Below are 13,588 nucleotides of genomic sequence, written 5' to 3'. Positions count from 1 at the left end.
TGGAATGCACCCTGCCTCTCCACAACTTGAAGGCAAGCATTCTGAACCCTGGCATAATATTTTTGTGTGTTGTTTGATACGGTTACAACACCACCTTGACACGGAGCATTCGTTATTTTATGTGACGATACGATCATCCACATGAGTGCATAATGAAGATTCTTTGCTGTTAGAAATGGATATGCTTGTGACAGTAATCATCTTCGTATGCCTTTCATGCCTACCGGAAGGAAGTCGGGAAAGTCTCTGTCTTGGGTAGACACGAGCTTGTCCCTAGTTCCTCGTCGAGACGAGTGTGTCCGGTATGGCATGATGAGGTACGATGAGTGGTGATTCTATCTGTTAATGGAAATATATTTGTTATGCTAATCATACAGGGAATACTTGAACCTCCTGAGTCGGCCGTAGATCGAGTCTTGTTCCAGTAACCCCCATACTTGTTTCGTACTACCACTTGTCCCTGCCGCAGGTAGGGTATGGTTCAGTAAGTTGTCAACCCCTTCCTAGCACACACCGTACAGAGAGGCCATGGTGGAAGATACCAGATGCATCCGGTAGGCATGCCACCTGGTCCAGGGGCATGGGTGTTTCCGGTTGGGACCGAGAGGGGGGCACCCCTTAGTAGCATGCGTTATAAATTTTGTGATCCCATGCTAAGTCGAGGTTGTAGCCTCCCCACTTAGAGTTTTGCTTGACAGGTGTCGTGGGTGATTCCAGACACCGGTAAGTTAAGCTGGTGTGTGCGGGTCAGGTGTGTTTTTAATTAAAAGACCGTAAATGGAATTAGTCCCGATGGACTAAAGGAATCCGTTACTCGTGGGTAAAGAGTACACCCTCTCCAGAGGTTAAATCTATTCGAATAGCCGTGTCCATGGGTAAGGACTACAGTCTGAGATGGGTTAAGTGTCGGTCTTCGCGGGAGACACTGTTAAACCAGAACATGGATCATGGCTTGTGACTTATGATGATTATGATTATTATTATATTGAACTAACCCTTTTATTACTTAAATTATTGAGTATCCCTGGGACAGTTCTACCTCCTGGATATTCATTGTGATTGTTTTCTTATAAGCCCTTTATGTGGTGTCGCTCAGACGCCCGACTGTGGCATGCTTGTTATTTATTTACTTTATAAGCCCTTTATGTGGTGTCGCTCAGACGCCCGACTGTGGCATGCTTGCTATTTGTTTACTTTATAAGCCCTTTATGTGGTGTCGCTCAGACGCCCGACTGTGGCATGTTTGTTACTTATTTTACCTATAAGCCCTTTATGTGGTGTCGCTCAGACGCCTGACTGAGGCATGCTTTATACTATTATCCTTTCGAGGCGTCGCTTCAGACACCCGATCGGTGCATTTTTTATTTCTATTCTCGGATTGCATATTCATGTTTTATATGAACAACCTGCATGCGTGCATCGTGAATTTTTATTTCATGACTGACATTGTGATCATAGAATTTTTCAGAGCATGATTATCATTCGATGTATTATACCCGTGTTCATAATGTTTGCGAGTGCATTCAAACGTACTCACTGGCTTGTCCCTGGCTATTGTCTTGGCCAGATTTCTTCCTTGGAGAGGAGCATTACGATGACAGCCCCGGAACCTAAGCAACGGTGATAGCAGCCTCGCGAAGATAGGAGTTATCCAGGTCAGCTGTTCCTGTGGGAAATGGAGTCCCATGGGCGCTGATGTTCTGCAAACCGCTTCCGCCATCAACCACTAGAAACCATTTGTTGTACTCATAGGCCACAATGGTCTTGTACTACATATTTTGTACTTTGCTTGGAATTTCTGTATCAAGTTGGTGCCACATCAGCTAACAGTAATCCTGGGGCTGGTGAGCACAAGGGCCATTTTCTGGGAAATTAATATCCTGAAAATCCGGTCCTGACATCGGGCATCTAAGTATAACAAAGTCTGTTAAGATAGTAACATTCGCAACAACAATGGGCACATCCTCACAAATACCGATTGGTATGGCACTTGATTTATCATCTATTGCAAAGATATTTGATATGTCTCCAACATATCTATATATTTTTATTGTTCCATGATATTATATTATCTACTTTGGATGTTTTATATGCATTAATATGCTATTTTTTATCATTTTTGGGACTAGCCTATTAACCTAGTGCCAGTTTTTGTTTTTTTCTTGTTTTTTACTTTTACAAAAAGGAATATCAAACGGAGTCCATACGGAATAAAACTTTACAATGATTTTTCTTGGACTACAAGAAACCTAGGAAGCTTTGGGACGAGGCCAGAAGACACACGAGGAGGCCACAAGCCCTAGGGACGCGCCCCAGGGGGGTGTCCCTAGGGTTGTGGTCCCCTCGGGGTTCTCCTAACCCTAATCCCAGCACTATAAATCCTCAAATACCCCCCCTATGCCAGAAGAGTCGCCAAAAATACTTTTCCACCGCCGCAAGTTTCTATTCCCGTGAGATCCCATCTTGGGGCCTTTTCCGGTACTCCACCAGAGGGGGATTCGATCACGGAGGGCCTCTACATCAACCTTGCGGCCATTTCGATGAAGTGTAAGTAGTTTACCACAGACCTACGCATCCATAGCTAATAGCTAGATGGCATGTTCTCTCTCTTTGATCTTCAATACAATGTTCTCCTCGATGTTCTTGGAGATCTATTCGGTGTAATCTTCTTTTGCGGTGTGTTTGTTGAGATCCGATGAATTGTGGATTTATGATCAGATTATCTATGAATATTATTCCAGTCTTCTCTGAATTCTTATATGCATGATTTGATAGCTTTGTATTTCTCTCCGATCTATCGATTTGGTTTGGCCAACTAGATTGGTTTTTCTTGCAATGGGAGGGGTGCTTTGTGATGGGTTCAATCTTGCGGTGTCCTCACCCAGTGACAGAAGGGGCAGCGAGGCACGTATTGTATTGTTGACAAGGATAAAAAGATGGGGTTTATATCATATTGCTCTAGTTTCTCCCTCTACGTCATGTCATCTTGCTTAAAACATTACTCTGTTCTTATGAACTTAATACTCTAGATGCAGGCAGGAGTTGGTCGATGTGTGGAGTAATAGTAGTAGATGCAGAATCGTTTTGGTCTACTTGTCATGGAAATGATGCCTATATGCATGATCGTTGCTTTAGATGTTGTCATAACTTTGCGCTTTTCTATCAATTGCTCAATAGTAATTTGTTTACCCACCATATGGTTTCTTCGAGAGAGAAGCGTCTAGTGAAACCTATGGCCGCGGGGTCTATTTTCCATCATATATTTTCAGATCTATAAAACCAAAAACACAATATACCTCGCTGAATTTTATTTACTTTCATTTGTTTTACATCTATCTCGATTAGATCGTGAAGGGATTCACAACCCCTTTTTCGCGTTGTGTGCAAGTGTTTTTTAGTTTGTGCAGGTGCATATATTGTCGACTTGCTTGTGCCTCCACTACAAAAAAGACACATCCATGACATTATGGGCCAAACGATTTTTTCTGTCATGCTTATGACACTTCTATGATGATAATTGTGACAAAACCACGTATCATCATAGATGTGGGCTTCTACTTCTAAGACAAAAAATCATGACAGAAAATGAGCTTTCCGTCCTGGGCGGGCCAGGGACGTAGCTGCATGACATTCTTTGGGCCATCCATGACGGAAAAAATCATGGTGGAAGAGAGGGCGAGGAAAATATCGGGGAGTTCCTGGTTACAGTGGCTGGTCGGGGCCGAGCGATGCACGGAGGTTTGTGTGTTTCTCTCGTACACGTACGCGCGTGGGTATGAGAGGCATTGGGCTCTAGCTGAACCCGAGCGATTGCACTAGCTACGTTACTGAACCCAAGCGACCGATGCCTCGGCTGTTAACTGAACCCGAGCGATTCCTTCGCTACTGCTGCTAACTAAAGCCGATCGAACCTGCCTCTTGATGAACAGTGACCATTGTTGGGGCTGGATGATTAGTTCCCAGTGGGGGTTGGATGAATAGGACCCCATGGTAGTAGGTAGAGGTCATTGCCGCTGGATGAACAGGACTTCGATCGAGGAGGCCGCCACACTCGAGCCAGTTGGAGGTGGATGAAGAGGACCCCGTGGAGGGCTGGTTGAACAGTAGTCGATGGGGGGCTGTTGAACAGTAACCCGTGTATGAACAGTAGCTGCTGGAGGCAGGAGGAAGACGTGGTGGATGAACAGTAGCAGGTGGAGGATGGAGGAACTCGATGGTGGATGAACAGTAGCCATGGAGGCTGGAGCGAGGCAGTAGACGGTGGATGAACAGTATCCGGTGGAGTCCCGTTTTTTGGTACGCCACACCCCTCCCGATGAACAGGACCCCGTTTGGACCATAGGCGCTCCAACACAAGTCTGATTCCTCCGTTTTGCGATACGCCACACCTCTCCCGATCAACAACACCCCATTTCGACCGTAGGCACTCGAATAGAAGGCCATTTCCTATGTTCTGTGGTATGCCAGACCCTTCCGATGAACAGGACCCTGTTTTAACCGTACGCGGTCAAACAGAAGATCGTGTTCCTCCGTTTTGCGGTACGAGACCCCGTTATGGCTGTTCCGTCCAAGCCGGTTGGCTCCCGACGAACATGAGCATTCCGACCCAGTGGCTTCACTCCCAATGAACAGGACGCGTTATGACCCAGTCACTTGGCTCCCGGTGAACACGTGTCGGTGCAACAAACCTTGGTGTGTGTTGCCCAGACTGTACATAGGCACAGAGGCGAAATTGCAGCGACAAGACCAAGCCAGAGAGAGGTAGCTCTTTGAGGAATCAAAGGGTGGATCAAGAAGACCAAGGCAAGCCGAAGAAGCAAGATATCACTAAGGAAAAACGTCCCTTGCTGGGCAGGCGAGCCTGGTCAGGTCGAGGTCACCCCGAAGACAGGTCCCAAGACCTCCTCGACAAGGGTTGCCGGGGCCGCGGGCGGCTGATACGTCTCCAACGTATCTATAATTTTGATTGCTCCATGCTATATTATCTACTGTTTTGGACATTATTGGGCTTTATTGTTCACTTTTATATTATTTTTGGGACTAACCTATTAACCGGAGGCCCAGCCCAGAATTGCTGTTTTTTGCCTATTTCAGAGTTTCGCAGAAAAAGGATATCAAACGGAGTCCAAACAGAATGAAACCTTCGGGAACATGATTTTTAGGAAGAATATGATCCAGGAGACTTGGACCCTACGTCAAGAAACAAAAGAGGAGGCCATGAGGTAGGGGGGCGCGCCTACCCCCCCAGGGCGCGCCCTCCACCCTGATGGCCCCCTGTTGCTCCACCGACGTACTCCTTCCTCCTATATATACCTACGTACCCCCAAACAATCAGATACGGAGCCAAAAACCTAATTCCACCACCGCAACCTTCTGTAACCACGAGATCCCATCTTGGAGCCTGTTCCGGAGCTCCGCCGGAGGGGGCATCCATCACGGAGGGCTTCTACATCAACACCATAGCCTCTTCGATGAAGTGTGAGTAGTTTACCTCAGACCTTCGGGTCCATAGTTATTAGCTAGATGGCTTCTTCTCTCTTTTTGGATCTCAATACAATGTTCTCCCCCTCTCTCGTGGAGATCTATTCGATGTAATTTTCTTTTTGCGGTGTGTTTGTTGAGATCGATGAATTGTGGGTTTATGATCAAGTGTATCTATGAACAATATTTGAATCTTCTTTGAATTCTTTTATGTATGATTGGTTATCTTTGCAAGTCTCGTCGAATTATCAGTTTGGTTTGGCCTACTAGATTGATCTTTCTTGCAATGGGAGAAGTGCTGAGCTTTGGGTTCAATCTTTCGGTGTCCTTTCCCAGTGACAGCAGGGGCAGCAAGGCACGTATTGTATTGTTGCCATCGAGGATAACAAGATGGGGTTTATATCATATTGCATGAGTTTATCCGTCTACATCATGTCATCTTGCTTAAAGCGTTACTCCATTCTTATGAACTTAATACTCTAGATGCATGCTAGATAGCGGTCGATGTGTGGAGTAATAGTAGTAGATGCAGGCAGGAGTCGGTCTACTTGTCTCGGACGTGATGCCTATATACATGATCATACCTAGATATTCTCATAACTATGCTCAATTCTGTCAATTGCTCAACAATAATTCGTTCACCCACCGTAAAATACTTATGCTCATGAGAGAAGCCACTAGTGAAACCTATGGCCCCCGGGTCTATTTTCCATCATATTAATCTCCCGACAACAAGCTATTTCTGGCGCCGTTTTTATTTTGTTTACTTTACTTTGCATCTTTATCACAAAAATACCAAAAAAATTATCCTATCATATCTATCAGATCTCACTCTCGCAAGTGGCTGTGAAGGGATTGACAACGTCTTATCGCGTTGGTTGCGAGGATTTATTTGTTTTGTGTAGGTGCGAGGGACTCGCGCGTAGCCTCCTACTGGATTGATACCTTGGTTCTCAAAAACCGAGGGAAATACTTACGCTACTTTGCTGCATCACCCTTTCCTCTTCAAGGGAAAACCAACGCAGTGCTCAAGAGGTAGCAAGAAGGATTTCTAGCGCCGTTGCTGGGGAGGTCTACGCAAAAGTGAATATACCAAGTACCCATCACAAACCCTTATCTCCTGCAGTACATTATTTCCCATTTTCCTCTCGTTTTCCTCTCCCCCACTTCACCCTTGCCATTTTATTCTCCCTCTCTTTTCCGGTTGCCTCTTTTCGCTTGCTTTTTGTTTGCTCATGTGTTGGATTGCTTGTTTGTGACGATGGCTCAAGATAATACCAAATTATGTGACTTTACCAATACCAACAATAATGATTTCCTTAGCACTCCGATTGCTCCTCTTACGAATACTGAATCTTGTGAAATCAATGCTGCTTTGTTGAATCTTGTCATGAAAGATCAATTCGCCGGCCATCCTAGTGAAGATGCCGCTACTCATCTAAGTAGCTTCATTGACTTGTGTGATATGCAAAAGAAGAAAGATGTTGACAATGATATTGTTAAATTGAAGCTATTTCCTTTTTCGCTTAGAGATCGTGCTAAAGCTTGGTTTTCGTCTTTGCCTAAAAATAGTATTGATTCTTGGAATAAGTGCAAAGATGCTTTTATCTCTAAGTATTTTCCTCCCGCTAAGATAATCTCTCTTAGAAATGATATTATGAATTTTAAGCAACTTGATCATGAACATGTTGCACAAGCTTGGGAGAGGATGAAATTAATGATACGTAATTGCCCTACTCATGGTTTGTATTTGTGGATGATTATACAATTTTTTATGCCGGATTGAATTTTGCTTCTAGAAATCTTTTAGATTCGGCCGCGGGAGGCACTTTTATGGAAATAACTTTAGGAGAAGCTACTAAACTCCTAGATAATATTATGGTTAATTATTCTCAATGGCACACTGAAAGATCTACTAATAAAAAAGTGCATGAGATAGAAGAAATTAATGTTTTGAGTGGAAAGATGGATGAACTTATGAAATTATTTGCTACTAAGAGTGTTTCTTCTAATCCTAATGATATGCCTTTGTCTACTTTGATTGAGAATAATAATGAATCTATGGATGTGAATTTTGTTGGTAGGAATAATTTTGGTAACAACGCGTATAGAGGAAACTTTAATCCTAGGCCTTATCCTAGCAATTCCTCTAATAGTTATGGTAATTCCTACAACAACTCTTATGGAAATTTTAATAAGACGCCCTCTGAATTTGAGACTAGTGTTAAAGAGTTTATGAATTCACAAAAGAATTTCAATGCTTTGCTTGACGAGAAATTGCTTAAAGTTGATGAATTGGCTAGGAACGTTGATATAATTTCTCTTGATGTTGATTCTTTAAAAGTTAGATCTACTCCTCCTAAGCATGATATCAATGAGTCTCTCAAAGCCATGAGAATTTCCATTGATGAGTCCAAAGAAAGAACAGCTAGGATGCGTGCTAAGAAAGATTGCTTTATAAAAGCGTGTTCTTCTAATTTTTATGAAAATAAGGATGAAGATCTAAAAGTTATTGATGTGTCCCCTATTAAATCTTTGTTTTGCAATATGAATCTTGATAATGATGGGACTGAATACGATCTACCTTCACCTAGAAGGCGTTCCAAAAATTCGGAGTTTTTAGATCTTGATGCTAAAATTGATAAAAGTGGGATTGAAGAAATCAAAACGTTAGATATTAATAAGCCCACTATTTTGGATTTCAAGGAATTTAATTATGATAATTGCTCTTTGATAGATTGTATTTCCTTGTTGCAATCCGTGCTAAATTCTCCTCATGCTTATAGTCAAAATAAAGCTTTTAGCAAACATATTGTTGATACTTTGATGCAATCTTATGAAGAAAAACTTGAGTTGGAAGTTTCTATCCCTAGAAAATTTTATGATGAGTGGGAACCTACTATTAAAATTAAGATTAAAGATCATGAGTTCTATGATTTATGTGATTTGGGTGCTAGTGTTTCCACTATTCCCAAAACTTTGTGCGATTTGCTAGATTTCCGTGATTTTGATGATTGCTCTCTAAACTTGCACCTTGCGGATTCCACTATTCAGAAACCTATGGGAAGAATTAATGATTTCTTATTGTTGCAAATAGGAACTATGTGCCCATAGATTTTATCGTTCTTGACATAGATTGCAATCCTTCATGTCCTATTATTCTTGGTAGACCTTTCCTTAGAACGATTGGTGCAATTATTGATAAGAAGGAAGGGAATATTAGATTACAATTTCCATTAAAGAAAGGCATGGAACACTTCCCTAGGAAGAAAATAAAGTTACCATATGAATCTATCATGAGAGCTACTTATGGATTGCCTACCAAAGATGGCAATACCTAGATCTATCCTTGCTTTTATGCCTAGCTAGGGGCGTTAAACGATAGCGCTTGTTGGGAGGCAACCCAATTTTATTTTTAGTTTTTTGCTTTTTGCTTCTGTTTAGGAATAAATATTTGTTCTAGCCTCTGGTTAGATGTGTTTTTATGTTTTAATTAGTGTTTGTGCCAAGTTAAACCTATAGGATCTTCTTGGATGATAGTTATTTGATCTTGTAGAAAATTCCAGAAACTTTCTGTTCACGAAAACAATTGTTAAAAATCACCAGACCGTGATACAATACTGATTCCAATTGCTGATGATCAATAAAAAAATTGCCTAGGTCTTCCTATTTTTGCTGATTTTTTGGAGTTCCAGAAGTTTGCGTTAGTTACAGATTACTACAGACTGTTCTGTTTTTGACAGATTCTGTTTTTCGTGTGTTGTTTTCTTATTTTGATGAATCTATGGTTAGTAAAATAGTCTAGAAACCATAGAGAAGTTGGAATACAGTAGGTTTAACACCAATATAAATAAATAATGAGTTCATTAGAGTACCTTGAAGTGGTCTTTTGTTTTCTTTCGCTAACGGAGCTCACGAGATTTTTTGTTGAGTTTTGTGTTGTGAAGTTTTCAAGTTTTGGGTGAAAGATTAGATGGATTATGGAACAAGGAGTGGCAAGTGCCTAAGCTTGGGGATGCCCATGGCACCCCCAAGATAATCTAAGGACACCAAAAAGCCAAAGCTTGGGGATGCCCCGGAAGGCATCCCCTCTTTCGTCTTCTTCCATCGGTAACTTTACTTGGAGCTATATTTTTATTCACCACATGATATGTGTTTTGCTTGGAGCATCTTGTATGATTTGAGTCTTTGCTTTTTAGTTTACCACAATCATCCTTGCTGTACACACCTTTTGAGGGAGCCATATATGATTTGGAATTTGTTAGAATACTCTATTTGCTTTGCTTATATCTTTTGAGTTATATAGTTTTGCTCTAGTGCTTCACTTATATCTTTTAGAGCACGGTGGTGGATTTGTTTTATAGAAACTATTGATCTCTCATGCTTCACTTAGATTATTTTGAGAGTCTTTAATAGCATGGTAATTTGCTTAAATATTCCTAATATGCTTGGTATTCTAGATTAGTAAAAACTTTCTTATGAGTGTGTTGAATACTATGAGAAGTTTGATGCTTGATAATTGTTTTGAGATATAAAGATGGTGATATTAGAGTCATGCTAGTTGAGTAGTTGTGAATTTGAGAGATACTTGTGTTAAAGTTTGTGATTCCCGTAGCATGCACGTATGGTGAACCGTTATGTGATGAAGTCGGAGCATAATTTATTTATTGATTGTCTTCCTTATGAGTGGCGGTCGGGGACGAGCGATGGTCTTTTCCTACCAATCTATCCCCCTAGGAACATGCGTGTAATACTTTGATTTGATAACTTGTAGATTTTTTGCAATAAGTATATGAGTTCTTTATGACTAATGTTGAGTCCATGGATTATACGCACCCTTCTTCCTTCCACCATTGCTAGTCTCTCTAATACCGCGCACTTTTCGCCGGTATCATACACCCACCATAAACCTTCCTCAAAACAGCCACCATACCTACCTATCATGGCATTTCCATAGCCATTCCAAGATATATTGCCATGCAACTTTCCACCGTTCCGTTTATTATGACACGCTCCATCATTGTCATATTGCTTTGCATGATCATGTAGTTGACATCGTATTTGTGGCAAAGCCACCGTTCATAATTCTTTCATACATGTCACTCTTGATTCATTGCATATCCCGGTACACCGCCGGAGGCATTCATATAGAGTCATATTTTGTTCTAAGTATCGAGTTTTAATTGTTGAGTTGTAAGAAAATAAAAGCGTGATGATCTTCATTTTTAGAGCATTGTCCCAAGTGAGGAAAAGGATGATGGAGACTATGATTCCCCCACAAGTCGGGATGAGACTTCGGACGAAGAAAAGAGGCCATGAAAAAAGAGAAAGGCCCAAATAAAAAAATGAGAGAAAAAGAGAGAAGGGACAATGTTACTATCCTTTTACCACACTTGTGCTTCAAAGTAGCACCATGATCTTCATGATAGAGAGTTTCTCATTTTGTCACTTTCATATACTAGTGGGAATTTTTCATTATAGAACTTGGCTTGTATATTCCAATGATGGGCTTCCTCAAAATGCCCTAGGTCTTCCTGAGCAAGCGAGTTGGATGCACACCCACTTAGTTTCTTTTGTTGAGCTTTCATATACTTATAGATCTAGTGCATCTGTTGCATGGCAATCCCTACTCACTCACATTGATATCAATTGATGGGCATCTCCATAGCCCGTTGATACGCCTAGTTGATGTGAGACTATCTTCTCCCTTTTTGTCTTCCCCACAACCACCATTCTATTCCACATATAGTGCTATGTCCATGGCTCACGCTCACGTACTGCATGAAGATTGAAAAAGTTTGAGAATGTCAAAAGTATGAAACAATTGCTTGGCTTGTCATCGGGGTTGTGCATGATTTAAATACTTTGTGTGGTGAAGATAGAGCATACCCAGACTATATGATTTTGTAGGAATAACTTTCTTTGGCCATGTTATTTTGAGAAGACATAATTGCGTTGTTAGTATGCTTGAAGTATTATTATTTTTATGTCAATATTAAACTTTTGTCTTGAATCTTACGGATCTGAATATTCATACCACAATTAAGAAGAATTACATTGAAATTATGCCAAGTAGCACTCCGCATCAAAAATTCTGTTTTTATCATTTACCTACTCGAGGACGAGCAGGAATTAAGCTTGGGGATGCCTGATACGTCTCCAACGTATCTATAATTTTTGATTGCTCCATGCTATATTATCTACTGTTTTGGACATTATTGGGCTTTATTATTCACTTATATTATTTTTGGGACTAACCTATTAACCGGAGGCCCAGCCCAGAATTGCTGTTTTTTGCCTATTTCAGAGTTTCGCAGAAAAAGAATATCAAACGGAGTCCAAACGGAATGAAACCTTCGGGAACGTGATTTTTAGGAAGAATATGATCCAGGAGACTTGGACCCTACGTCAAGAAACAAAAGAGGAGGCCACGAGGTAGGGGGCGCGCCTACCCCCCCCCAGGGCGCGCCCTCCACCCTCGTGGGCCCCCTGTTGCTCCACCGACGTACTCCTTCCTCCTATATATACCTACGTACCCCCAAATGATCAGATACGGAGCCAAAAACCTAATTCCACCGCAGCAACCTTCTATACCCATGGGATCCCATCTTGGGGCCTGTTCCGGAGCTCCGCCGGAGGGGGCATCCATCACAGAGGGCTTCTACATCAACACCATAGTCTCTCCGATGAAGTGTGAGTAGTTTACCTCAGACCTTCGGGTCCATAGTTATTAGCTAGATGGCTTCTTCTCTCTTTTTGGATCGCAATACAATGTTCTCCCCCTCTCTCGTGGAGATCTATTCGATGTAATTTTCTTTTTGCGGTGTGTTTGTTGAGATCGATGAATTGTGGGTTTATGATCAAGTTTATCTATGAACAATATTTGAATCTTCTTTGAATTCTTTTATGTATGATTGGTTATATTTGCAAGTCTCTTCGAATTATCAGTTTGGTTTGGCCTACTAGATTGATCTTTCTTGCAATGGGGGAAGTGCTTAGCTTTGGGTTCAATCTTGCGGTGTCCTTTCCCAGCGACAGTAGGGGCAGCAAGGCACGTATTGTATTGTTGCCATCGAGGATAACAAGGTGGGGTTTTTATCATATTGCATGAATTTATTCCTCTACATCATGTCATCTTGCTTAAGGCGTTACTCTGTTTTTATGAACTTAATACTCTAGATGCATGTTGGATAGTGGTCGATGAGTGGAGTAATAGTAGTAGATGCAGGCAGGAGTCGGTCTACTTGTCTCGGACGTGATGCCTATATACATGATCATACCTATATATTCTCATAATTATGCCCAATTCTGTCAATTGCTCAACAGTAATTCGTTCACCCACCGTAAAATACTTATGCTCATGAGAGAAGCCACTAGTGAAACCTATGGCCCCCGGGTCTATTTTCCATCATATTAATCTCTCGACAACAAGCTATTTCTGGCGCCATTTTTATTTTGTTTACTTTACTTTGCATCTTTATCACAAAAATACCAAAAATATTATCCTATCATATCTATCAGGTCTCACTCTCGCAAGTGGCCGTGATGGGATTGACAACCCCTTATCGCGTTGGTTGCGAGGATTTATTTGTTTTGTGTAGGTGCGAGGGACTCGCGCGTAGCCTCCTACTGGATTGATACCTTGGTTCTCAAAAACTGAGGGAAATACTTATGCTACTTTGCTGCATCACCCTTTCCTCTTCAAGGGAAAACCAACGCAGTGCTCAAGAGGTAGCAGCGGCCTGCACCCCCATCCAAGACTCCGCCGCTCCACCGCATCACGGCGCAAGTCACCCATCGGTGTGGTGTCGAGCCCCCAGATAACTAAGTGGTTGTCATTCGGCACGTGGCTGTCACTTAGGAGGAAGATCACCTATATATGACACCCGTCCAGAGGCGTTTCAAGTAGACAGACAAGAGACAGCTAAAGTGGCACGGCAAGGCTTGCCGGGCTACATTCATGACGTGAAACTGATAGCACTGTTTGCTATCTAACCGCTGGATAATGATTGTTTTGCCATTGTGGTAACCCCTTGGCCTATAACAAGAGGACCGTGGCAACCTTAGAAAGGATTCGGACCCTGGTGTATTCATACGCGCATAGCTG

Source organism: Aegilops tauschii, chromosome 7 (genome assembly GCF_002575655.3).
Source record: "Aegilops tauschii subsp. strangulata cultivar AL8/78 chromosome 7, Aet v6.0, whole genome shotgun sequence".
NCBI classification, from domain to species: Eukaryota; Viridiplantae; Streptophyta; class Magnoliopsida; order Poales; family Poaceae; genus Aegilops; species Aegilops tauschii.
Note: the sequence above shows the minus strand (reverse complement) of the source record.